A 27935-nucleotide genomic window follows, 5' to 3' on the forward strand; every position below is an offset into this window, starting at 1 on the left:
ACTGCTTACTTTACCCATTCTTCCTGCTTGCTGTTTACTTTTTTCATTATCTCTTAAAATACTAATCAAAGTTATTTAAAATTTCTTGTATAATAGTTCCAAAATCTATGTGATATCTGAGTCTGGTCCTGATGTTCGCTTTATCTCCTAAGACTGGGATTTTTCTTATATTTAAGATTTCTTGTTATTTTTTAAAAGCCAGGGTGATAGGAGCTAAGGTAAAAGAAGTACTTAGTGTGAAGTTTTATAGTAACCTGGTTGGGGTGAAGTCTTTGTGTAATGCTTATTCTTGCATAGATGCCAAAGGCTTCAAATTCCTCTTGTGACTTTATTTTGTCTCATCTGTTGCCTTAGGGTTCCACTAACAAATCCTCCTCAGATAGGTCCTATGTCTTTTAGTTCTTTCACCTGCAATTCTCTGTTATTATGCTAGAGCCTTATTTCTGTGGTTATAAGGTGTAGGAGAGGGGAAGCTTTTATAATCTTTTGATACATCTTCATATTTTAGTGAGTTGAGACTGTGTGCTTGGGCTATAATCTTTACTAGTGTATCTTACTTGTTTCCCCACTTAAGAGAGACAGGATGGGTAAAAGGGTTTGAAGATGGGAAAATGTTATTTTCACAGACGGCATACGTCTGTGGGTAAAGTATTTTTCTCTCCCTATGACTAGAGCTACCAAGGAATCTTTCTTGACTTTTCAGTGTGAAAACACAGTGAGCCTCCTCGAGGTAAATCCCCTGAAAGTGTGGCTCATCTCCCTAAGACTCCCCCAGGAGTTTGTCACTCATTCCATATCCAAACTTCAGCAATTCATCAAAATTATCATTTAGACATTCCTACCAGTTTATGGCTCCACTGGCATCTGCTCCAACTAAGCAGATCTCTGCTGTTGATTCTCTGCCTTTACCTTAGATTTCAGGATGGCAGTCTGTCCTCTAAGTTATAGTCTCTGATGAGTCCAAAGAGGTAATTTATTTTCAGTTTGTACAGCTTTTGTTGTTATAATAGTGAAAGTAAATAAAAACTAAATGTTTCAGAATATAGACCAAACTTACATTGATCGAATATATTTAAACAATTAGAGTATAAGCTTTAATGACTAAATAAGTTGAAAATGAACTCTAGGGGGAACTTTTTATGGTTTATATTTTTCTCTAGTACAAAAAATAAATAATTCTTTGGCAGACTTTTGGTCTAACTTCATTTATCAGGCAGTTCTACCCTGTGAAGAGTTTTATTTTAAACATATTTTTATATATTTGGTATATATTTTAATAAGTATTCCTGAAGGAAATTGGAGAGAGAGGTATTAACTTAATAGAAAAAAATATGTCTCAGCAATGTTAATAAATAACTTGTGGGTGAGTTGTTATAGCATTGATCACTAAGGTGTCCAGGAATTTTTCTTCACCTTGACCATGGGCCAAAATCTCAACCCAAGACACTACTACATCTAATTGGGTTTTTCTCTTATTCTACAGGTTCTTCAGGTTACAGGAATGTTGCTAGAATACTCACTGACCTTCCTTAAACTATTAAGGAGAATTTTAACAGGTCCCAGATAGGTTAGGAAAAGTATGAACAAAAATGAGCCTACCATATTCAGAACAAGTAAAATGCTTTAAGAAAGAGTACATTAAACATGGGCTAAACATGGTAAGTGTTCAAAAATACTAGAGTCAAAATAAAGACAGGCATAAAGCACAGAAAGAACAAAAGAATTCATTCTGGAAGAAAATGTAAGTGAAAGAGAAAAAGAGAAAAAAAGTTTCCATAAATGTTTCATGCTATAGGCAAACCTAAAGGGAATATGATTTTAATCACAGAAGACATCAAATATGAGATAATTAAAAGTGTGAATGAACTGAAAGGAGAGACTATAAAAAGTGTATAGAAAACCAAAGTGACACCATTACAGAGCTGATTAACTAGAAACCATAGGAAACAGATTAGACAGTGTGGAAAATAAAATTAGCAACAGAAGAAAGCCATGAAGTAGTCCCAGTGAAATGAAGGAGAATGAGATAAAATAATCAAAAAAATGTTAATATCCACAGTAAATGGGAAATGTGGATCCAAAATAAAGATAAATGGTGTGTGACCAAAGTGAAAACCCATAAAATTAAATTTTAAAATAATTATATAATAGTAGAGAACATTTATGAAATTAAAAATAGTACCCACAGATCAAAAGCACACTGTTTTCAAGAAATTCATTAGAAGAACCAATTTCATGACATTCTGGTAAAGTGATTGAATTTCAAGGATAAAGAAAGAATTCATTAGGTATCCAAGAACTTACAAAGGGAATAAATCTGGTTGGGCTCAAATACATCCCTGGAAAAATGAAGTGCCAGAAGATAATAGAACAATATTTACAAAATTCTAGGGGAAAAGTATGTCTTGAGAATATTATAACCAGACCAGTCATTACCCAAGTACAAAATGGTAATACTGGCATACTTAATTATGTGAAAACTCAGAGACTATATTATCCCTTAATCTCTTTAGAATGAAACCATGTGAGAGACAAATGTAAAAGAACTAAATGGTGAACACTGAATCCATATACACATAAAATAGAGAGTAGATGTTGTGATAAATATTTTCTAAAAGGCCACTCAATCAATCAATAAAAAAGTAAATATATTAAAAAGAATAATCATTGCTAACTTTTAGATTAATATTCTGTATTAACAGTTGTTCAATTTTCCTAATGCATAGTTTGGAATATGACAAAATTTTAAAATAATTCATTTTTTGTTAAAAATACAGTGATTTTTTTATCTGAAGTAGGACAAACTTCATGATGTAAGCATCACTTAATTTTATGAAATATCAAACATTATTGGAATTCATTGGAGCATTTTATTTTTTAGGAAATATCTGTTTGCATATACTAACCATGTATAAAGACGCTAAGGTTCTTAGATGGTTTAGAAAAAGACAGAAGCAAAGCTCTTAAAAATACTTAAGGTGGTTTGGCGAGCATCCTACCCACAGGGCTAGGCATTAGTACAGTGGTTATTTATTTAGAACTCAAAGACGCAAGGTGCTATGCTAAGCATTTTGACACTCTGTTCTTAAACCCTGAGATTCATATTGGACTACAGGATTTTCATTTAAATGGTTTCAAACCAAGACATCCTGTTCAATTTCTGAAAGTTAGCACAGGTATCAGGGACAGTGAAATACCTAAGAATTCTAAAATAACTTTTTGGTGTAGTAGTTTGGCCAAAAATTGCAGAAAAAGTAGAAAAAGTGGAGCTTGAGTTGCACTTGGATGAAATGTTGGGTTTGGAGAGGCAGAGATGAGGGTGGAGGCATTATAAACTTGGAAGACAGTACAGTAAAGGCACAAAGAAAGAAAAAAAAAAACCTAGGTTCATTAAAGGGCTAGAGTGAGGAGTTTATAAAAGAAGTATGAGAATATAACAGTGGAAAATAGGTGGAATTGATTCCAGTTGTCAAGAGCCTTGAGTGCCTGTGAAATAATTTGGACATTTTAGTACTGGCAGAATGATCTTTGCAGAATTTAAGTGTGTGTAAAGGATCAAAACAAGATAAAGGTTTTGTGAAGATTAATCTACTGGCAATGGATGAGTTTGCTAAACAAATAACTTTATTAATTCACAGTCTGGTTGTAATTGTTTCCATGAAGAAGGTTGTCTTCCACCATTCCCTGGGTTTCCTGTGAAAGGAACAGAGTCTTGATTTTTCTTTCTTTTTTTTTTTTTTTTAGAGGTATTGTCAATTTCAGTTGAGTATTCACTTATACTTGTTCTGTGCTTTTGATAATTTCTAAGTATGTTTAGCTCTCTAATCCATCAGGAATATATTTTGTTAAAAGTTTTTAAATGAGGATATATTTTATAGCTATTATAACATTCTTAGTGAATATTCTTACTTTTTCACATATATGTGATCTACCTTTATTATTTGTTACAAATTACATGGAAAGATCTTTTTCCAGGACACATCCTTCTTTCAGTCTCTCTCATTGACCCTCTGGGCTGTATACTCTTTCCCCATCATGCACTGAAGTATAACTACTGCTTTATTGTCCAGATGCTTAAATACCTTTCCACTCATAGTGGGATTTGTGGACCAGTAGTGTCAGCATTTCCTGAGATCTTATTGTAAAACTGATTCTTAGATTACAGCCTGACCAACTGAGTTAAAAATCTACATTTTAAAATAGGTCTCCCAATAATCTTAGTGAGTATTAAAATCTGAGGAGCTCTGCTTCACAAGATGACAGCTCCTGGAGGGAAACAATTATTTACCTTGTTCATCATTGTATCTCCATTTCCTTGAACGGTGCCGGCATATAGTATTTGCTCAAAAAGTATTTAAGTGAATAAATGCATTAGATATTTTAATAATATAGATAAAAGATATTTGTGAATTATTACTAAGGAGCATAAACATGTCAATTTTAAAAAACTGAACATAATTTTTGAGGAGCTATATGAATGTTTATGAATGTTTAGAGTGCTGGTGAAATAAGGAGGTGTTATGAATTGTCACTTGCCTTCATTTTTTTGAAATTTTGTATAACATGATCCCTAGGTATTTATTTTTACCATAGCACAAAATTCAAACTGACTGCACATAAGACATTCATTTTGCCCAAGGCATGAAGGTCTTTGGAAACCTATCTTTCTTCGGGAAGCTTCCATTTCTGATGAGACATTCTTTCTCTGCATTCTTCTAGTCAAGGTCTTTATTTCTTCTTCCTGCTCACAGCTTAGTTTATTTTACCTCTCTGTTCACTATAATATTACCTCCCTAAGGGCAGGGACCTTTTCCAATTATTTTTTGAAACTTCAGACTAAGAATATTCATGTTCTGATTTATTTCATTCTTACCAGAACAAACAAACAAAAACTATTCATTTTATAAAGATCATACAGGAATTTATAAATATTTTTATTTTCCCAATTTGGTCATTGTTATGCTATTATCAGAACACAGTTTGATTACTCAGTTTCTCACTACACAAAAACATCAGCGCTCACCACATTTATTTTATTCTTAGGATTATTGCAATAGTCATAAAAACTGAAGAATGTAGAGAAACATATGCTTATAGAACTTAAACAATTACAAAAACTTTACACATATTTCATCACTTGATCCTCAAACTAACTCCTTCAGGTAAGATGTCACTGTCATGATTATCCCGAACACATGCAAAAGTGGAAAGTTGGAATGGCTAAGCAACTAATAAGCTGTGGAGCTGAGACTGAATTTTCAGTTTCAGACTGTAAATTTCAAAAATATTTCTATTTCATAATGAGATAAATTATATGGTTCCTAAACTAGGAGGTTAAATGGTTTCTTCATAAAAGGAGTTCTGGAAACAACATGAAACAGAAGAAAACAATGCCTGGTTTCTCTGGAAATTGTATTATGTGTCATCAATTTATTAATAAATCATCTTCTTGTGAATCCCTCATTTTATAAACCAGTGTGTGCAACAGTTTTAATTTTAGCTTACTTAAAGAAGCAGTAGAGATATTTAGAGGTTTGCTTATTACAAATTCCAAACTTTTTATTTGCTAGATTAGATATAGAGCCAACATGGTCTAGTGGGTCTGGGGTGGGGCTCATGTTTTTAGTGGGTTCAAAGATCCCATCATTTACAAAATTTGTTAATTTAATATTAAATTTGGTGGCAACACCACTTCCTTGAATGTATGCCAAAATTTTAAGATACCTTCCATTTTCACAGCAACTTTACAAAAGAGGAAATACAGTATTTATTCTGCTACCAGCATGAAAATGATTAAGCCAACCAGAGATATTTGCTCTTTGCAGAGTATCTGCTGCCCATTTATCCATTACAGTGTATCATTTAGAGAGCACTGCCAGTGCTCAATAAAGGCATCAACTGAAATCAGTACCATGGCAACACAAATTGTTTCCTTATGTGAAAAAAAGTCTCCATGCTGCTGATGGACAATTTAATATCTTGGTTTCTATGTTATTTCCCTGGAACCTAAAGTAGATTGAATTAGGCCTCAGTTAATTGTTCAGGATGACTCAAAGTTTTACTATATCATTTTGTCATTGAATGAACAAATTACTCAGAAGCAATTAACATCAATGGCACTATTATAATGAATATTCCCTAAACTGAGGGTTTTCAGCTGCAAGTAATTGAATACACAACCCAAAGTGGACGTTAATTATATCAGAGAACACAAAGTACAGATGCGGGGTGGTTCCATGGTTGGTTCAGCAGCTCAATGGTATGATCCCCTTGCTGTGTGCTTTCCATCTCTGCACTTTTCTGCACTCCTACAAGCCCCATGCAAGTGCATATTTCCAAAATGGCCAAGTCATTCCAGGCATTGCAGGGACACGTGTTTGTGACCATGCCTTCTGAAAGAGAAGAGAATTTCTATCCTGAGTTTGTTTCCATTAAAGTAGAAAATCTTACTATGTGCTCTGCCCTCACCCTGAAGACATTCACGTTTCTTATCTTTTCAGGAGCAATTAACTTTGTTTATTTGACAAAAATTTATGATCATAAAACAAAGAAGTGCAGGAAATTTCTAAAATATATTAAAGAAAATATCAGACTTATTTTCTGGCTTTTGTATCTAATGTCTTACAACAGATTGTCCTTAGCAAAAAATTTATGAAGTGCTAATACAGTCTCCCAAATATGTCTTATTTCATCTCTGAAGTGAAAAAAACTATAAAGTACTCACTTTTCTCCCCATGAGTTTTGTCATAGTGATAATTAACCTGAAGAGCATTTATACAGAATTGCTATTGATGCAAAAGGCAGTTTTCCTCTCTTTCTCTACCTCCCTTCCTTCCTTCCTCCCTTTCTCTCTCTCTCTTTTTTTTTTTTTTTGCCATATAAGGTAATATTAACAGGTTTGAGGAATTAAGACATGCAACATTTTGTGGGAAATTTTCTTGGCCTACCACACACTGATTCACTCATTCATTTATTTATCTATTCATTTAACAAATATTTAACAAATACACACATTGGACCAGGCACTGTTCTGATACTGGAGCTATAACAGTAACCTACATAGGCAAAGACTTTCTATACCTAGAGTTTGTGTACTAGCACAGGGGTTGGCAATTCTTTTCCATTAAGGACCAGATAGTAAATACTATTTGCAGACCACACAGTTCTCCCTCTGTTGGAACTACTAAACTCTGCTACTGTAAACAGGAAAGGAACCCTGAAATACAGAAATGAATGGTGTTTGCGTATTCCAGTAAAAAGTGTATCTACAAAAAGAGGAAGCATGCTAGATTTCTGCCATAGGTTGTCATTTGCTGATCTTCATTCTACACAGAAGACACGAGGGAAAGGGGATAATACGTAAATACTGAGTATGTCAGATGATGATAAATGATAGAAGTAAAGCATATTCAAAGGAGTAGAAAGTTCTAATGGTTTGCTAAATGCTGTAACAAATAAATCACAAAATGACAGTTGTTTCACAAATAGATGCTTCTCAGTATTTATATGAATTTCAATACTGAGGAAGGATCCTTATGGTCATTCATTCAGGAACCCAGTCTCCTGCTCCCTGGAGTCTCACCCTCCTAGGAACTTTAGAATTCCTTGCACAAAGTTGGTAGTTGAGGAAAGGGAGTCATGGGCATCACATAGTTTTTATAGGGCTGCATTGGAAGGATTAGTCAATTCAACTCACATTGTTACACTTACATGCCTATAGCTCAATCTCCTGACCTCTCTTAACTTTAAGAAAAGCAAAAAATATAGTTGAGTTGGCTGTCCAGGAGCATGGAAAATAAAAAAAAAAAAAAGGATTGGGAACCAGTTGGCAATATTTGACTCAAGGGGTGTTGCTCTTTTAAATAGGCAGCCCAGGGAAATCCCTGCTGACTTGCCTGAAGACACTACAGAGCTATTGTAGCAGAAACTTTGAAATCACCCAGATATCTAGGCTGTCTCTATGCTTCTGAACGCTTTTCTCCTTTGCAGTCAGATTAGTCATGTCACAGAATGTTGGCCACTGACGCATGGGAAGAAGAGATATAAGCATTTTACAACCCAGTGCACAAGTCTCCTTACTTTCCCTCTCCACTTTTCTGTCACCAGAATGGAAGGACTCTAAGATGGTGGAATGACTTAAATCTCTGTTCAGAGAACAGCTGACTATGGGTGCTTCCCAACTCTCATTGGACTGTGACATTAGGCAAAAACTAATCTTTATTGTGTTAAACTTCTTAGAGGTGTGGTATATCCTTTAAAGTAGCACATGTTAATGACTTTGACCAATATTCCAGCTCTGTAGCTATAAGAGAGAAAAGAGTTCTAGGTGTTCAAGGATGCCAGGGTATGTGGAATGGATTTAGGGAAGGAGAGGAGTAAGAGATGAGGTCAGAGGACAAAATGGAAAGCCATGTAGTGCCAATGTCAGATTTGGCTTGTACTCTGAGGAAGAAGATTTATATCATAAGGGAGATAAGGTATAACTTTCATTTAAGGATGATCAACTTGGTTACTTTGTTGAGAAGTGATGTGAGGAGAAGTGAGAGGAGAGCAGTGTTTTAAGAGGGTATTGTAATAATGTAGATATAAGGTGACGATGGCTTGAGAATAGATGGCAGTGATTGGGGGATTAATGTGCACTGTAAGAGAAAAGGATAAATCAAGGATGATCACTAGCTTTTCCACAGCAGCATATGGAAGAAAGTGTTTGCCATTAATTAAGAAGACTTCAAGCTCTTACTGGGGGAAGGGCGAAGTGAGAAAGACCAAATGTGAACATGAGATGCTTTTTAGGCATATTTAGAGTAAATATTTAAGGTAGATATTTCAACCTGGAAATATAACTTGAGAAAGTATCAGTGGATAGATGGTATAAGACTGGATGCTTTTAGAAGGGCAGTAAGTGTTTTAAAGAGAAGATACCAATTGACTGATTTCTAGGCACCGCAGAGTTCAGAGGCTGGAGAGTTAAAGAAGATCAAACGATGAAATCAGAATAGAATCTCTGGAGAGTAGGAGAAGAGTCAAGAAAATTGCACCCTAGAAATCAATTGTAAAACATTTCAGGAAAGAGACAGTGTTAGCTAATTCAAACACTGCTGAGAAATCAAGTAAGATGAGGACCATGGATTGACCTGAATTTAGCAACTCAGCAAGGTCAATGGTGGTCTTGGCAGGAGATCTTATAGTTAAGCCATGGAGTTGAGAGCCTTTGAGGACCAGATTAAGAAAAGAATTGTGAACAGGAAACAGTTTGAAGAGCTTTAAAATAAAGAAAAGAAGATTAATGGGGCAGAAAATGGAAGGGGATCGTGGATCAAGAGAGGCTTTTTTTTTTTTTTTTTTTTTTTTTTGCTGTGAGCTAATACAGCTGTATATAGAAATTATCTTTAAAAAGGAAAAAGTCGGTGATACATGAGAAAATGCAGACAGATGCTGGAATGGTATAACTGGAATCTAGTGAGAAGAGGTTCTTCTCGGATACAAGCATGAAAATAATCTTTCACAATGGGAAGGAAGAAATCCAGGTATTGGGACAGATAGAGGTAGAGTGATGGTTTTCATGGAGGAAGTTTAGATAGTTCTCTTCTGATCTTTATTATTTTCTTTGTAAGTTAGGAACCAAGGTCATTAGATGATAGGAAAACAGATATTAGCAGGTAAGGGAAAAAGGAAAGAGATTGAAAATAATCTAGGGAAGTAAAAGAATCAAGGGAGAAGGAACTAACTGTTGCATTAGTGGTGATCAATAACAGCCCACTTGAAGTTTGTCGAATGAATGAATGAAATCTAATGCCTTGAAATAGCAGTTGGTTTGGGAGGCACAGGAAGAACAGGAAGGAGTTGAGGTGAAAGAGAGAATAATGATCAGGTTTCACAGATTGTGAGTATCAGGGACTTAGGAGGTATTTAATGTGGATGAGCTACTTATTCTTGAGGCTTTTATCCTCAAAAGTAAAACTGCAATATATAATTCCACGGAATCACTTCAATAACTTATGGAAAATGTTTAGCATAGTGCTTCCTATGTAGTAAGCACTCCCTATGTATATAGTGATTATTGCTATATAGAGGGAAACATGGATTATTTTTACTTTAATTCCTTGGCTTAAAAAATATTTGCCAGCATCACATATGTCTGGATATTTCTATATGTTATTACCAAAATAGTACTTTTCTGACTAAAATAAAAGGCATTGTACTGAATTGAGAGGAAAAATTAAGTTAAATACATGTTTCAGGGACTTCCAAGAAAAATCAGGGTTCTTTCATTATTTAAAGCCCAAATTTGCATAAAATTATTTTCTACAATATTAACATCCTCTAGTATGTAAAACCTTCCTAGAAGTTTCTCTTCTAGGTTATATATTTTATCAACCTGTGTCTACAAACATATGAACTAGAGGCAATCATGGTGGCTGACAACACTGGCTTTAGTAGAATGGATTAGATTCCATGTAATTAATACAGAGCTCTCTGAGAGATGTGCAGACTGATTAGAGTTGTACAAATACATAGGGAACCTGTGTTCTTCAGCTTCTCCTGCTCACTTGCCATCTCTCCATCATTCCCTTTTAATTAAAAGATTAGTGGATAGTTTTGGGGGAAAAAAAATCGCAAGGGAGAATGTTCCTGTCTCCTACTATGGTTTCAGGTAGTGGAGTTATTAAAAACAAGAACATCTTGCCAGCAAGACTTGGATAAAATACAAATCTCATCTTTTCATATATGTGGCTTTTTTTTTTCCCTTGACCTGCGAGAAACATGATGAGATCTGCTCTATATAATTAGGGTTTTAAGGTAGGCAGTGTGTTGGAGTTTTTCTGTATATTTGGTACATTTTTTTGGTATATCTATATTTAATACCAGGTTCTTGATTACAACTGAGTTAGGTATATATTTTGAATTTCTTAAAGTGGATCAGACTTGCTCACCCCACTTCTCGGCTATCTCTAATAGATTTCAGCAGTCTCTTGATTTTCTTTATTCAGGTTGGCTAACTCTTATACTCAGTTGAATAGATAAGCAAAAAAACACATAGGTTTTAAGGGCAAGCATATATGAAAAAATTTACAGTGATTTGGAAAGAGCATTGAATTAGACATGGGACTTGGGTCTTAATTGGGGTTCTGCAGCAATATGTTGGGGTTTTGTGTCCTTATGCTTAAAATGAGAATTTAATCTTGAAGATCTCCAATGGTCCTTCCAAGGTGAATATTCTACAGGGTTTACATGAATGTGGGTTGATTACTGGAGTTGATCCAAGAATGTTTGCAGGTGTGTCATAGGTCCCAAAGAGAGTGGGAAAGAAAGACTAAGGCCAGGTGTGCCTTGTCTGTAGGCATGCATGTCTCTGTATGTGTGTTTTTATATTTGGAAAAGAGACACATAGAAAAGTCTAGAGCCAACCTAGCTAGGGGCATTAGCTACATTCTCAGCAAGATGTAAATCCTGAAAGGTTTAAGATTTTGCCAGAAGTCAGGTGAGGAAAGTGAAGAAATATCTTCTTCCCTCAGGAATGAGACTGGAGTGATACCATTAGTGGTCCCTACTCTTGACTTACTGCTCCTTGACATCCACAGAGCCTTTAAGACAGGCCGGAGGAGGCATGACTCGGCTATGCCCCAAGAGACATTCATCTCAAGTCACACCAAAAGGAAATGATTTAGTGGAAATTAAGTAAATTTCCAATTCTTTTTTATTTTGTGTGATAAATAGGTATGGGTTTTGAGTTGGCCTAAATTAAAGAAGACATTTCAAGAATTCACTTTAAGAAAAAAATCTACATTATTATTTTTTTATACATTCACATACAAAAATTAGTTTGTGTTATATTTGATAATTTTTATCATAAAGAAGACAAAATAATAATGATTTATTAGGCTATATTTGAACATGAAATATATTTTGAGGTCACTGCTTTTATTCTAATGCTAAATACTGTTATAAATAGACCAAAACATATATAGTGGCTTAATAAAGAGAAAGGCATCTCTCGCTCACGCAATAATATCAAGGGAAAAGGCAGCAGTGTTGGGAGGGCTGGACAGCCTTCCTCCACACAGTGTTCCAGGCTGACTGAGACCCTGCCAACTTCAACATACAGTTTTGTTGGGCATCCTGGTTTCATCTTGGATCATGCAAGTTAGAAGTGGGAAGAGTATAGAGGGCATTAGTGGGACATTTTTATAGGCCAGGATCAGAAGTGATGTAATATCATTTCTGCTGAACATTCCATTGGCTGGAAATCAATCCCATGGATGCTCCCAGCTGCAAGTAAGGCTGAGAAATGTGATCAAGCCATGAGCCCAGGAAGAAGAAATAAATGTGGATTTGGGTGAATTATTAGCAGCCTTTGCCCTGAATGTTTTCTATGTTAAGTCTGATTACCACAAGGAAGACAAATCTCAAAGATTTATTATGACAACATTGATTGCTGATTTTATTTTAAGGTCACTGGTATTCAATATTCTAAGTAGGCCAGTGATCTGGAATAGTTATTGTTAAAAACAAAATATAGTAAATCATGTAAGTAACTTAATACAGTGGAATTTTTGATGTAAATACTTATTAATTGCTATGATTTGTCATTGTTAACATTATTATAGTTGCAATAGTAATAATAATGAGGTTTAAACTTAATCCAGGATCTCATCAAATGGTACATAATAAAACAGGAAGATAGACAATGGCTAATCAATCTGCACTGACAGCTAAGAACAAATCTTAAACTCATATTTGTATGTCATCTGATATTTTTTACTTCTATACTGTAACATGATGATGGAAAAAGACATATCAGTAAAATTTTATGTGCACTTTTAGAATTTTAATAAATATTGACTTTATTCATTTATTGTCTCCCTTTGATTTTATATCATCTTGGTTTCTTCTGATATGAATTGTCATTTCAAAAGATGATAAAAAATAAAATTATCAGTAAATAAAATTTATCTTAATGCTAGTATTCAATGAAAATTTAATTTACCTTATATTAGTATTATTAAATCAGGCACCAAATATATATATATCCCTCATGTACTGGAGAAAGTAAATTTTTGGATGAAGATAATGAACATTGCTTTAAAAGCATCAAAAAAGAAAGAATTGTAAAAATAAATAAATTGCCATTGCAAATCTGTAAAGCAGATTTATAACATTCCTTGCTTGCCATTTAATTAGTAAAACCTAGAATTTTAATTAAATTTTGCCAATATGCTAATTTGAATGAGAAAATGTGGTATTCTTGCAAGAAGTTAAAAGAATTAGCTCAATACATGTTGCATACGAACTGCCAACGTTCTACATCTTGACTTGATTTTGTGGTACTCTATTACATCTTGTCTATATTTTATGAAGAAAATTATATGCTCTCTGAATGTGAGATTTTGTAAAGGTCTCTGGATGGCTCCTGAATGGCCAAAGCTTACTTTATTATAGGTTTTGACATTCTGCATAAATTTATAAATCATGATATGTTGAATCTTTAATAGAAATTGAAATGATAGGGATAATTGTGGCAGCAAAGATATATATTACTAAGTTTTTTTGTAAGTGGATAGCTAGTGCAGAAAGCTGTACCTAGAAAGTGATATATGTTGGAGGGTGTTTATGAGTGTATGTATTATATAGCATCCATAGTGTCAAATTATACTATCATTAAGTAGACTTAAGACATGGTAGATATATAGAAATTCCACCAAGATTCATAAGTATAATCTTTTCCTTCTTAGGAATGAAGAAGCACTCACTGTTTTCTGTTTTCCACAAAATATGTTGCACTAATAACACTCATGTCTAGGATAACAAAATCTCTTAAAGGAGTATAACTTAAAATAATCAAGAAACAAATGAAAGGCAAATATATCTGGGGAAAAGAATCTATTTCCATCTTTATAAAATATTTAGAATTGTGTTATTGCATAGTTAAAGACGTTTTCCAAATGAATTTTAAACAGCATGTTAAAGCCAAAAGTTTCTACAGTGATTTTTACAAGTGATGCCTCACTGACATGACTGAACCTTGAATATTTCAAGCCAAAATCAAGTCGTGGCTATCATATTTCCTACCATCTTGTTTCTTGTCTCTCAATTGCTAAGTTATTTTACTCAGATCTCCAGTCTTAGCTACCAGCTTCTGGGATGCCACTGTCTTCAGGAGTCATTCAGTGAGTAATTAAATCAATTCTGGTTGTGGTATGTATATTTTACCTTGTGCCTCAGTCTTAGTAATCTGGCTTCTGCCTTGCCTGAAACCAGTTTAACTCCTATGGCTTATTTGTAAGAGTCCCCCACTCCCACCTGTTTCCTTTGTGCCTAAATTTCCGACTTGAGGTTTTGACTCCTGTTCTACAGCTGTGGAATTGGCTAGAACGCTGCTCCCTGGACTCAGAACACCATTTTTGTCCCTGGTTTGGATTATGACCAGTGATATTTTCTCTATTCCTCTAATTTTCTGCATACCTTTTAGGAAAATATTTATTCTCCCCGACCTTCCTGGGTGTTACAATTTTGGGGGAATTTTATCATTGCCATTGCATATTCCAAACAACAGCATTGATTCCTAGCACGTAAAGCAGGGGATTACCACTTTTCTATCTAACATCAGATCTTGAGGTGTCGCTGAAATGAGTCAGTATATGACAGAAGGTAAACATACGGTAAAACTGAGTCTCCTTATTTAGCCCTCTTGTTACTGATTTACCATCATTTTTTCCAAGGGACAGAGCATTCTGGGAAAGTGTATTTATTCCTAGGAGCCTAGATCTTAATATATTTCTATATAATGCATTTATTGCATATTTTAAGGAAGCTGGATAAATGGAAATTTGATGGGGCTTCTGTCTTGGGGTTCTAGGTAGTATTTATATGAAAGGCTTAAAAAGAAGACAAGTTATTGAGTTAAAGTTGCTACCATCTGTTGGAAATGTATCGTTAGCTAAAATATGCTTGATTGCTTTTTGTTAGGGTTTTTTTGTTCATTTTGTTTTCCCTCAAATCATTCACCGTGCATGTTATCCTGTCTTCTCCTAACAAGACTTCAGTAATGTGTCACTAGATAGCAAATCACTTGCTCAACTGGTAGAGTAAAATAAACCCATCCCTGGGCACCATGGAGGCGCCTGCCCACTGCTGTCACCTGGAAGCCTTGGCTTGAGGGACCACAGTCAGGCAAAAGAAAGCCTTGTTAATGTCTGGGGGCAGCTGGTGGGCAATCAGCTCTCCTTCACGATACTGGAGGCATCTAGGCACAATGGCAAGAAAGAGTCCTATTCTGCCCCAAATCCAAACCCAGTGCTACTTTTGCTTTTTGTGGTTCTTGTTGCTGCTTCAGGAGAATATATATGTCACTCTTTATACCTCCTGTTATTGGCCCAGATCTCTGCCAAAACAGAGATTCAAATAACCAGGGTTCCCAATTCATTAACTGCTAGACATCATTTCCTCCTATTCAACACACCAAAAAAATCTGAAGGAGGAGAGAATAAGAAGAATGAGGTAAGACACAATAATCAGCATTGATTAGTAATCAATAGTGATGCTTCATTTATTATGTCCAAGTGTCTAGGATACCAGAATTGCCAGGACTGATTTCCTACAGATACCATCAGAGAACTGTTAGGCTTTGTTAAAAGATAGATATTTTCTGGAACCTTCTCTGAGGCCCCATCTCTATTCTATTACTCTTAAGAGCAGTCAGGCAGTTCTAGGTGCTTTACAAATTGAAAAAATATTAAGTCAAAAATATAATCTGGAAATTTCCTATACCCTTCCTCAGATTTCAGTCTTCTCAACTTCAGTTAAATGTATCATAGCTTTTACTTAATCAATCAAGCTATCAAAGCCCCCACAGGATAATAAAATGTTTCCCAAAACCACTTTTTTGTAACTAAATAAATAAACAGAACAAGAACAAAGTCGTAGTAAGGGAGACTCCATCATGTTGCGAACTGACCTAAAGAAGAACACTATAATGTTTTCTTAAGTATCTTTATATACGTGGGGAAGAGAGAGCATGAGCCACGTTGCAGCATCAGCCAAGGAACTAGAGATCAGTTGGAATTTCCTCACATTTTGCGCTGGTCTCTTATCTAGAATGGACTCAAATGCACATGTTTATTACTGGTGCTGGAAATTTGCCTCTGAAGTTCAGATTTATGATTCACCAGGAATAAATTATAGCGTTGCCTTCCAAATCGCACCAAAATACAGAACCCGTCATTATAAACTCAAGTTACTGATCCAATGGGCCCCTGGACTTCTTGATTGTGAAGTTGTATCATGATAGGAACAAGCCTCCCTCCTTCCAAAATGAGCGTAATTCCTGTGCTTTGATGTTCTCGCCAGTCCTGTTGTATTAGAGTCCTATTCCTTGTTACAGTAGCTCAGGGCTTTATTGCCTTCATGATAATCTCATATCCTTTTGATTTGCAAAATGCCCTCATCTGTTCCCAGGTGTGATGGCTCATTTCGTGTGTCAGCTTGGTTAGGGGACAGTATTTGGTCAAACATTGTTCTAGATGTTTCTTGAAGGTATTTTTTTAGATGAGATTAACACTTAAATCAGTAGACTTTGGGCGAACCAGATTACCCTTCATGACGTGTGTGAACATCATCCAATCAGCTGAAGGCCTTAATGGGAAAAGACTGGCCTCCTTCAAAGAAGAGGGAATCTGCCAGAAGAGTGCTTTCAAATGCAAAATGCAGCATCAATGCTTCCCTGGGTCTAAAGCCTGCCAGTCTACCCCGCAGAGTTTTGGACTTGTCAGCCTCCACAATTGTGTGAGCCAATTCCTTAAAATAAATCTCTCTTTCTCTTTCTTTGTTTCATATGTATCTACATATATATCTCACATTTCCTATTAGTCCTGTTATTCTGAAGAATCCTTATGAATAGTAATGTATCAGGCAAAAAGTTTATCTGTTTTATAAATATAAATGGTTCTAAATGACTCTCCTAGCCACAATTACCTCCACTCAGTGGGTACAATTTCTCCCAGTCTCTCATAAGTACATTCGATTTTCACACTTTATTAGAGAAAGAGTACTCTAATTCCTTTACACTCATTACCAGCTTAGCACAAATCAATCTGTCATAACATTTTGACTCAAGAGGCTGGGCAGGAGGATTGGTTTAATTACCACTAAGTGGTTCAAAAAAGTCTTATCTACAAAGCAGGAAGAAAATAACCTCTTGTGAGTTTGGTACCCAGTACCAGACTAAGGCAGACAAGGAAGCAAGACAGAATTCCTACTGTGCTCAAGTAAGACTCATTGAGGAATTAGCAACAACAAAAAAAAGCAAATAAAACACTGAGCAAAATATCAGGAGAGAATGGGAAAATGGGAGTGTTGGATAGGTTCGGTATAGTAATACATAGTCCAGAGCAATGTCTGTTGAGAAAACAATAAACACAGATGCAAACAGAGAACAATTTCCATGAAAGGCAATTTTTCTGTGATGACAGCAATATCCATCCCATGGTCTAGACATGAATTCCAAGTTAATAAATTTAGGCAAGTTAGTTACCTTCTCAGAGTTTCAGTTTTCCCATTTGTTTCACACTAATATTAAGGTCCCAAGATTTTAAAGAAATTTGACACATAAAATAGTAATTTGTCCCAACCCTGGCTGTGCAAAGACCTTAAAAAAGATTGCAGAGTTTTGTAAAAGTGTAGTCTCCTGGACTCTACCCCGGATATACTGAATTAGAACTTCTGAAGTGTGAAACTCTGAACTATCCCTGGAAAATGACTGGGGATACTAATGCTGTTGCTGAATGGATCTGCCTTTGAGATTCACTGAGCTCTACAGCATCTTGTCCACTGTATACATGGTCCAGAGAAAGTGCCCAAAGAAGAATGAACCTGAGTGAGTAGTAGAAACAAAACAAAAAAACATTTACTTTAATTCAGAGGGGATAATTGGTCCCTCAGCAGAGTCAGTACTAGCCTGTACAGACCAGCACTGAAAGGACAGTGGTTTCTGTTGTGTGTGGACGTGTGTCCTGTACTCCACAGCTATAGAATTCAGCTGGAGGATATGATCAGACATAGTCAGAAAATATTTTTAAGTCAGTTTATCAAAAGTGAGAGCCCATTTTCCTGGTGCTAGTTTCTCCTCCTCACCCTGATCCCCTCCCCGGCCCTGTGGGCTTCTTTAAGCCCTAGTAGCTAAACTGAGCACTTGAACATTACATGTAATGATACTCTAAATCAAGAAGGAATGTTGTAGGGGGTGGGAGTATAGCTCAAGTGGTAGAGCACATGCTTACCATGGATGAGGTCCTGTGTTCAGTCCCCAGTACCTCCTCTAAAAGTAAATAAATAAACTTAATTATCTCCTCTTACAAACAAACAAAAAAAAAGAAGAATATGGAAGTGAAATTGAAAGCAGAAGCCATATTGCTTGATATACAAATTTTTCAGAGCATGAAGGGAGGACTAAAATATATTAAGCTTTGCCTTATATAACCAGTTTTATTTTACATATTATGCCATATATCTAGTTTTATATACAGAACTACTTTATTTTATTGACTAGGCCCTCTAGAGAAGCCTATTTCATGTGAAAATCACACATTAAAAAAAAAGACAAAGATATATTATTCTTTTTAATAATATGAGATAACAATGCTACCATTCAACTGAAATAGCCCTTCATGAGCTTGGCAGTGATCCCTTTCTTGCTAATATCAAGCTGTTCACCATTTTGAATTACTCTTCCAATCTGCTTTCTTTATTATCGATCGCTTACTCCTTCTGAAAATATACTACTTTCTCAGCTGTCCTTATATAATAATTGAACTCCTCTGATGGCTCTGCCAACTTCTCCCCTGGGTCCTGTGTTTCTCCTCATACGACTTTTCTATCTGGCCTCCTTTCAGTCCACATTCCATCCATCACTGAACCCAGTTACTACAATGGAATATGGTTTACCAGCCCTGATCTGTTAGCTCTCTTGCCTAACTCCCAGATTTACCCATTGTGGTACTAGTTAACCAGTTTCCCATGCTGGCTAAATCAACAAAGTCCCCTTTGATCTTTTACTTTCCCTCATTCTGTAGATCCATTCAGTCATGTAAACCCATGTTTTCTATTTTGGGAAATATTGTAAATCTAAAGTTTTCCATTATTAAGTCAAATCTATATCAATTTGTTCCTGGATAACTACGGAAACTCCTTAATCTTTCTTGAATCCAAGTTACCCCAGCAACACAATCAAATTTATAAATTTTTCAAAATTAATTTTCAGACATCAGTTACATTATGCAATCAACATGTGCTAAATTCCCATTATATATGGAATTTTGTGTTTGATTTTATATGACATAACAAAGTCAAAGAATGGATCATAAGACCCAACTTTCAAGGAAAGTACCATTTATTAGATAATATAAATTCATTAGATAGCTAAAAAGCAAAATTAAACACATGAAATTGCATAATAGATGAATATTCACAGATTTCTAAGAAAGTTATGGTATCGAGGAAGGGGAGGAAATGTCAATTCCCATAGATTTTTAATATATGCTGCATTTAAACTGGCAGAATTCTTAGAATAAATAGTTAGCATTTAAGAGGTGCAAGTATAGTAAGTGGAGGAATTGTGTGCAATATTTAGAAGTCTTAATAAGTTTGCTCTGAGATTAAGAATGGGCTACAAATAGACAATCAAAGATCAAAAATAATGGCTGAGGCTAGACCATTGACCGAACATCAATTAATACATACGTAGATAGATAAATAGATTCATAGATACAAACAAAAATATATACAGATATTAGATGAGACAATAGAAAATTGGATGGATAGAATGATAGATATATAGCTACAAAAATAACATTATGCATAAGGATAATGAAATTTAAAGGCCTCCAGGAGAGATTTTCAAGGAAATTACTTTGAATAACTTTTAAAGTTTTATTACATAGGATGAAGTGTCACCTGCTGATGTTTCAGTAAAAGGGTTAGGAGCTGAGGATCTGACAAGAAATTAAATGCAGAGCAAAATTTCCAGGTTTTTTTTGTTTGTTTGTTGTTTGTTTGTTTGTTTGTTTGGTAATAGGAACGAGGTAAGGGTGACTCTACAGATATTTTTATTTGCAGGTGAGATTTCTAGAAATTGAGAGGATTCTCTACAGGAAACTTGTAGTTCATAAATAGAAGACATTTCACTGAGAACAATACCACAAAAGTAATTCATTTATTTTTTCCATACTTTAATTTTATTTTCTTAAATAAATCACAACATCGTTATATCTCACACATTTGAAGTTTCTCATCATGCAAAAAATGCAAAACTTTTATTTTTTTTCTTGCTAGATATTTAAGCATTTGAGTGTAGTGATTATGTGACTTTTTAAGATTCTATTTAAAAATAAGAGGGCCTGTTTCTGTTTTAGTGATAATTTCTCAAGAGGAAGAAAGAGTAAACATTTTTTCATTTGTTTTATCCATTTGAACCCTGACAAAAATCCACATGGAGAGATCTAGAGTGGATACTAACCTTCAAATTTAAATAAGACATTTTGCATTTTCCAGTTCCTGTGTAGATAGATAAAAAGATAACTTTTAATTCAGTCAACCTTTTATTCATTACTTGATATAAAAATGTAATCTCATTTGGGTGTTTTTAGCCATTGTATTTATGGCCAAAATCATTTCTTAATGAACAAAAATACTAATATTTTTAGTAATGTTGAATTCCATTGTTAAAAACAAGGCAACAGGCCCCAAATGGAGTCACTTATGCTAGGCCCCACAACATAACAAAGACAGTTTTAGCAGTCTCAGGAATGGAATCCTAGACCAGTCAAGCAGGAATCTTCTGATCAGTACCAGTACCAGTTAGTAATCTGCCTGATAGACTCCAGCCATTACTAAAGGAACATGAATTTGCAACAACCAACCTTGTTCCCTTTTAGTTAAGTCTAGTAAGTCTTTCATCTCATATAACTCCTTGGAGTCCCTTTCTATCTGTTAGATTGGATGATTCCTGATGCAAATCAAATTTTGCTCAAATAAACTGAAAAATTTTAATATCCTCAGTTTATATTTTACCACCATCAAGCTGAAAGTCAAACTCAGACCTCTTAAGTGATCTGGATTATGCACAATATTTACTGTGACAGATGTCTAGCTAGTGAACATCTACCTTCATTTAACTTTTATACTTCATTTAACTGGTATTGCTAGAAAAGACTTTTACAACCTTTGGCTACTTCACAGTCTCAAAAATGCAATTATGGATTCCAGTAGACCTTCTAAATAATTTTCCACTTCTCTGCCTATCTCAATCAAGTCTCCAGCAACAAAATCAGTAGTGCAGTTCCTCCACGTATCACATCAATATTGCTTATGGAGAAAAATTCCTTGAAAGATTTATTCTCGACATTAATTTTAAGAATTTAATAGATCTAGTAAATGATTGATGCGCTAACCTTCTGACCATTTTAAGGCAATGTTTGCGCATGACTAAACAAATAGATCTTTGCAGAGCATAATAACATACACGTCTGCTCTCTGCTTTCTTGATTGATTTGGATCACTGTACAATCATTAAGCTGAAGTCTCTCTTAAAAGGTAGAAGGGACTGCTGGCAGGGAGCCACTTTGGCAAGCTCTTCTATGTTGTGGTCTTGTTCATCTGCAGAGACATGGATTAAGATAGAATTATAGGAAATCCTATTGAGGTGAAGGCCTACTGGATAAGAACAGGGAAAATTAATTTAAGCCTCTCGACTCCTTCAACATAACCTTTTAAAATACCAGGTTACAGTGTGTTCATTTCACTTGTAATTCTGATATGAGATACTAATGGAAATGACATTTGAAAAGGGACTGACTTTTGCGTATAAACTATCACTGGTATGTCCTAATAGTACCTTTCCATGTGGGCCTTAAATAGGATAACATTTTCCAGGTTAAGAGCACAGATTAGAAGCTATTGAATTCTAAACCTGTGAAGATAAGCATGAACAATCTCTATCCCTTAGAGAGTTAAGAGCTCTGAAATGTTGATTTATAGATTAAAATATTAACCCAGCACTGTTATGGACGTCATAATTTTTCTGTTGTTGCTTTAATGGAGCCTTTAAAAGGCATCATTGTTCTTCCTTGGCCTTTAAAAGCTCATTGTAATGATACTAACTGATGCTTTACAAAGAGAAGGGGCCAATTTAGCAGAAAGACAGCCTTGAAATAATTAATTGAATCTCTTTAGTTCATGCCCCTCGCATCTTGGTTAGCCATAGATCAGAGGCCACCTGACCTAATAGTAATACTAATATTTATAGCCATTTATCTGCTCCTCGCACAGTCCTATAATAGCGCTCACTTTGTAGATTAGGAGCTGAGAGGATTTAAGTAACTTTTCCAAACTCATAGAGTCAGTCAGTGATGGATCCAGGAGATGAATTAAAATCAACCTGAAATCAACTCTCGCTGATGTATTTTCTAGTAGTGTCAGCTCTACGTGTAGCTCATATTGTTGCTGGTAGATGTAGCCAGTGTTCCAGGTTTTTGCCCCAACCCAGAGAGAATTCAGAGACAAGACACAGAGGTGAAGGAAGTAAAGTGGGGATTTATTAAGGGATAAGATAGCACACTCTCAAGGGTAGCGCGGGCAGGCGCAGGTGAGCAGCTGCGCTGTTTCTTTGGCAAGTTGGTTACTAGGGTGTAAAAATGAATGGGAGGAGTATTCATTGAAGAGGAAAGGGTCTGGGGTCGTATTTCCTGATTTTCATCCCAACTCCACCTTCCCAATGGGAGGAGGGATTTTTGTCCTTATTTAGTCTAGATCAGAAGTGCCATGGTGTCAGTGCGTGATGGGTACTTCTCATCTGCAAGGCTAATTTTATTGATATGAAGGCATAATGAGCAAAAGGTTACATTCAGACACTAGAGACTCCTACTTTTCCCCACCTTTCTTTGTCAGCCTTTAGGCCACTTGTCACCCTAAAATGTGTGAATGCCTATCAGCCCAGAGGTTCCCGCTTTTCTTTCTCTGCCCAGAGATGCCCATTGTTTGCATGATACAGGATTTTCTGTATTTGGCCAGTGCTCCACCTTTCTGCCCAATTTCTGCCACTTGGCCTGTGTCCTCCTTTCTCTGCTCATATCTAGCTATCTGCTTACTCTAACAATACTGCCCTCAGGAATTTAAAAAAAGAAAAGAAAAAAGAAAAAGAGGAGAAAGAAAAGAACAGAAATAAAAGAAACGACTCTTAGAGTTTCGGCAGAAATATCCCTTGATGCCCTGACATAAAGGCAGGACTTTAGATGCCAGGGGCACAGATGTGTCGCCTGAATGAAATGGCTGCTGGCCAGACAGCCAGATACCCATCCAGAGAAGGCTCCGTTCTGGTGCTGGGAGAATAAAGTGGGGGAGGGACAGTAAATGAACGGTGTGCCCAATAAAACAAAAAGGACACATGTTGCTTGCTCAGCTCGCTTACTATTTTAACCAAACTTTTGGAAGCCATAGCTAATGAAAGCATCCAAAAAACGTTTGAATAGTTGCTGTATGAAACAGGCTGGAAAATGAGGATGGAAAGACAAACAGAATAAATGATACCGTGGGTCTGTGTGTCCTTCATGCTGCAGTGAGAATATCTCAGGTCACTGGAAACTTCCAGGGAAGATGGCAACCTCTTTGGAGCAATTGTTTTGGGGTTTTTTTTCCAACTGTTTCTATATTTTGATCTGCCTAACTATTTTAGCCTCTAATGGGGAAATGGGCAACAGAAATATCATGCTGAAAAAAATCAGAAATAATATTTTCAAAGGCTAGACATGTACTCTTTGCTTTAGAAATAGCTTGTGTTTAATTAACTCAAAACGACCTCAGACTTGGCCAGGACGAACCTGCCTCTTCTCTACTTAATGCTCAGTCCTAATTGATTTAGCTCTCTTTGTCTTTTCTTTACTGTGTGCATGGTAGTGGGTAGTAAGGGCAGGAAAGGAAAAAAGGAGATGGCAATTTTAAAATGTCAGCTTATTTTCCATTTATTCTTTCTATTATGAACAAAGCATGTAAATCAACATTTGACATAAAAACTTCTGTGACATAAATGGTATACAATGTTCAAGTCATGAGCACGAAATATCTTTAGTTCACATAGTGTTTAACTGTGTGTATGTGTGTGTGAACTGATATGTTTATTTTTCTTTCTATCTAATGGGTGATTCAAATGGACTTTATCCATTATCTCCACCCTCAGGAAAACTGAAACATTGTTGATATTGCTGATTACTATGTATATATTTTATACAGATGCACTAGAATACACTAGATTTTCCAAGAGTGTATAAATACTGCTTTCTTGAGAAGAGTTATCTGCCTAACAGACAGGGAAAAAAAGACATGGCTGCTTGGTGCTTTCTAATCCAAGTCTGGTATGAAGAACGCGTAAGAGAATGCTTGGAAGACCATAGTGAGAAGATGCTTTGGAGAACTGACTCTAAGGATCCCATAGACACTAGTGTCTGCTTTTTCAGGTAATATCTGAATAGGACTTTCAGTTCAGGCAGGGCTTAGGCTCTGGAATGTGTGGATGGTCAGGGGAAAGCTGCCACTGACGAACCTGACTCAACGCGGATGCTGGGCAGGACCAAACAAATACAGACGAGGGACGACATGGTGTTGTATCCACAGAGTAGAAGATGAGGGGGAGGAGGTGGCTGCTGAGGGCAATGCTTGCCTCAGAGGCTTGCAGGATGACAGCGCTCAGTGGGGAATGAAGGCCAGTGAGCTTATCAAGGCAGCCCAGGGGATAAATAGCCAATATTTGGAATTGACACCCCAGAGAGCAGTGACACTGGTTTCCAAACGTACCAGTGAGGTAGGATGTGTGCTTTCCTTGTCAGCCTGCCTCTCTTGTAGCAGAATGAGTGGTCAGGAGCAGAAGAACAATGAGAAAAAATACTAATAAATATGCATACACACATGCATGCATACACAAACACGTGGATGGGTGCACAAATTTATACACACATTCCAGCACTCTTGGTCTCTGCAAGATTGCAAGTTCAAGTCAGGAGGCCTAGGCTGGATTCATGTGAGTGTGTGTCCTCATGTGTACACAGAATCTTGGACATGGCTGTGAGATTAAAGTTTAGGTTTGAAGTTTGATCTTGGCTAACTTCAATTTGCGAAAAGTCAGAGAACATTTCTAGCCATACAATTTTCACTGTGACACGTATCATATGCTTATACATAAGCTATCCTGGTGCCTGTTTGCTTGTGCACTAAATATACTTCAGGAGAAACACGTTTGCTTTATAACACATGCACACAACAAATTTTCACACAATGAAACATTCTTTTTGTAATTTGTTGATATTTATGGTTACTCTCTACCTATCAGTAATGAATCTCAAAATTTAATGAGAAATTTAAAACTGTCTCACTTTTTTTGAATTGGAAGGAAGCCTGTTCTTGTGAAATTTCATGTGTAATTATCAAATTTTTTTCCAAATATAATGAGAAAGCTGATTTGTCAATAAGCTTTTGTTGCTCGTCATTCGTACTGTACTGATAAATATTAGATGTAAACAATTCTCTTATTTATGTCTAATTTTGTTTGAACTATTTCCCACCTTAGTAACATAATTTTTATATTATTCAGGTATAATCTATAGTGTATTTACCCCTTGACCATAAAGGCTATATGATAATTTTTTAAAGCTATGAGGATAATTCTTTGATCATCTTTCATTAAACTGAATGAGCAGTTGCAATGTGAATTTTAGAGCTAGTTGGATAATGGAGATTACTACTTGGGACGGATAAAAGAAAGTGAAGGGATTCAAAATATACACGTGTAACTGCCTCATCATTATGCCACAATTCACTCATAGGTGGGCCTCCGTGAATCATGAGGCATGAATAATTCCAGGAGTGAGGAGGAAGTATGCCTGTCAGGACCACCACCTAAAGTCATGACTTTTATTTTCCTCGTTCACCAATGTGTTATTGTGTTCAAAGCTCAATTATTTATTGATCATGCCTTCCTAGGGGAAAAACATGACTAGCAATTTGATTTTCACCTCTATTTGCTTCATCTTCTTTAGTATAATACAGGTTTGGCTAAATTCACAATGCATCATTTGAAATTTCTTGGTTTTACTTGCTGTTCTTTATCTAACTCAGTGGGTTAGGGTTATTATATTTTTTACATGATTTTTTTTTTTACAAGTTAAGTGTTTTCTCCTGGTACAGAAGAACATAGATATTTAAGCCCCCGAGGTAAAGATGATCCTTACGTCCTTTTGTGCTTTTAATTTTCAGCCTGTGTAGTTTTAATTCTCATCTCCACTGAGCTTGTGTGGACAGTATCTGTAGAAATTCATTTCAGTCAATAAATCCACTATCTAAGCAGCAGCACAACTCGAAGGGTCACACTCCTGGCAGGCAGAAGTGATGTCATAAAGTCACTAGCTGTTGATTGCCAGTGGTAGATGATGAGACGTTTGGGAACTGACAGGTGGTGAGAGATTATTGCTGTCCTGTAAAGCAAGATGTCAAGAAGCATTCCCAGCTGTTTTCCAGATGACAGACTGGTTGGGAATATTTGCCGTGAAATGGTCATTCTCATTTCTCACTCAAACATTTCAGCAGTGACTTCTGCATTTACTCTAGAGATAAAGGAAGAAAAGCACACAGAAGCAAGCATCCGGTCAATCTTGTAGAGAGCCACTAGAAGTTTCCTTCCTTTCTAGCTACATGTATTTCCTTCTGATGGTTATTTTACATGATCTGGGGCATTTCATCTCATTATCAGTAGTGCCTGGGCCAACGACCCTTATGAGATGGATTTTGGAGTTCTACTTTGTTGCCTTCTCCAAACAGAACTATTCTTTTTTAAGAATGTCTGAACATCTCATGGAATAAACCCTGTCTGGATTTTCCACCTGCCCTTTTCTTTTTTTAAATCTTTAGGGTAATGCTGACATCATTGCTTGAGAGTTTCAGTGTGAATGCACAAAAAGGGACTCTCAAACAGACTCGTGTTAGTAGCTCACCCTCGGAATGAGCTGTTCTGTAGACAGTAACTCTTTCTTACGTGGCCAACTCAAGATAATCAACTGTGAAAGCAATTCGGAGTGTATTTCAAGAGTCTGTAGAAAAGTTCCCAGTGGGCTTGGAAGGTAACTGAAATTGTATCAGTAAACAAATAGAAATGGAAGACTAATATCACCCCAAGATTAAGTACTTAAAGACTAAAGAATTATACAGAAAGTTAAGAAGAGACTAATATATTTAGGTGGAAGCCTAGTGGAAAATTAAAACTAAATTTGATGAAAGAATGGTTTCTAACTGTAACATAAGAAGCTCTATTAAATATTTTCCATCTTTTAGGTGCTGTCTACATGTAATAGTATTCAAAGTTTTAAATGTAGATCATTCATAGACTTTGGATCACTTGGCACATACATGCAACATAACTGCGATTTCACAGGAAGGCAGAATGACTTGCTCAGCTATTTCCCTCCATTCTCATTTATAGACCTCTGTATCTGCTCATAATGACAATTCTGTCCTCTATGGCTACTCTAGATAACCATCACTTATTTAATTAACTTGAATACATAATAAAATTAACATTTTGGTAGCATACAAAATACTCTGATCAACAAACTTAAAATACAAAGAATCCATTTAAGTATTATAGGAGTTTTCTCTCCAAGGTTAAGACTGGAGATCTGTGTTCCATTTGTTGATACAAAAGCTGGCTTGAAAAATGGCAAAATTTCTTCACGTAAATCCCACGTACGTCACTAGTTACACACTACTTCTTTCTAACATTCAGGAGAAGCCAAATCATAATGTTTACATAAACCTATTCATTTACTTCAAAATACCCACAAAAAGAAATGTGACAAAATTTAAACAGCAATACTACTATTTAGTTATTTTTTTCCATGAAAATC

At 35.8% G+C, this 27935-nt stretch overlaps 1 long non-coding RNA gene across 1 annotated transcript in view; it reads right to left on the reverse strand.

Annotated features, from left to right (window-relative positions):
* Nucleotides 1-4913: 4913 nt before the first annotated feature.
* LOC116662729 overlaps nt 4914-27935 on the reverse strand; it is a 41894-nt gene continuing 18872 nt past the window's right edge. The window contains exon 2 of the long non-coding RNA XR_004318738.1: nt 4914-6392. This is a non-coding gene — a long non-coding RNA (uncharacterized LOC116662729). The remainder of the gene's footprint in view (nt 6393-27935) is intronic.

This window comes from Camelus ferus, chromosome 1, assembly GCF_009834535.1.
Source record: "Camelus ferus isolate YT-003-E chromosome 1, BCGSAC_Cfer_1.0, whole genome shotgun sequence".
NCBI classification, from domain to species: domain Eukaryota; kingdom Metazoa; phylum Chordata; class Mammalia; order Artiodactyla; family Camelidae; genus Camelus; species Camelus ferus.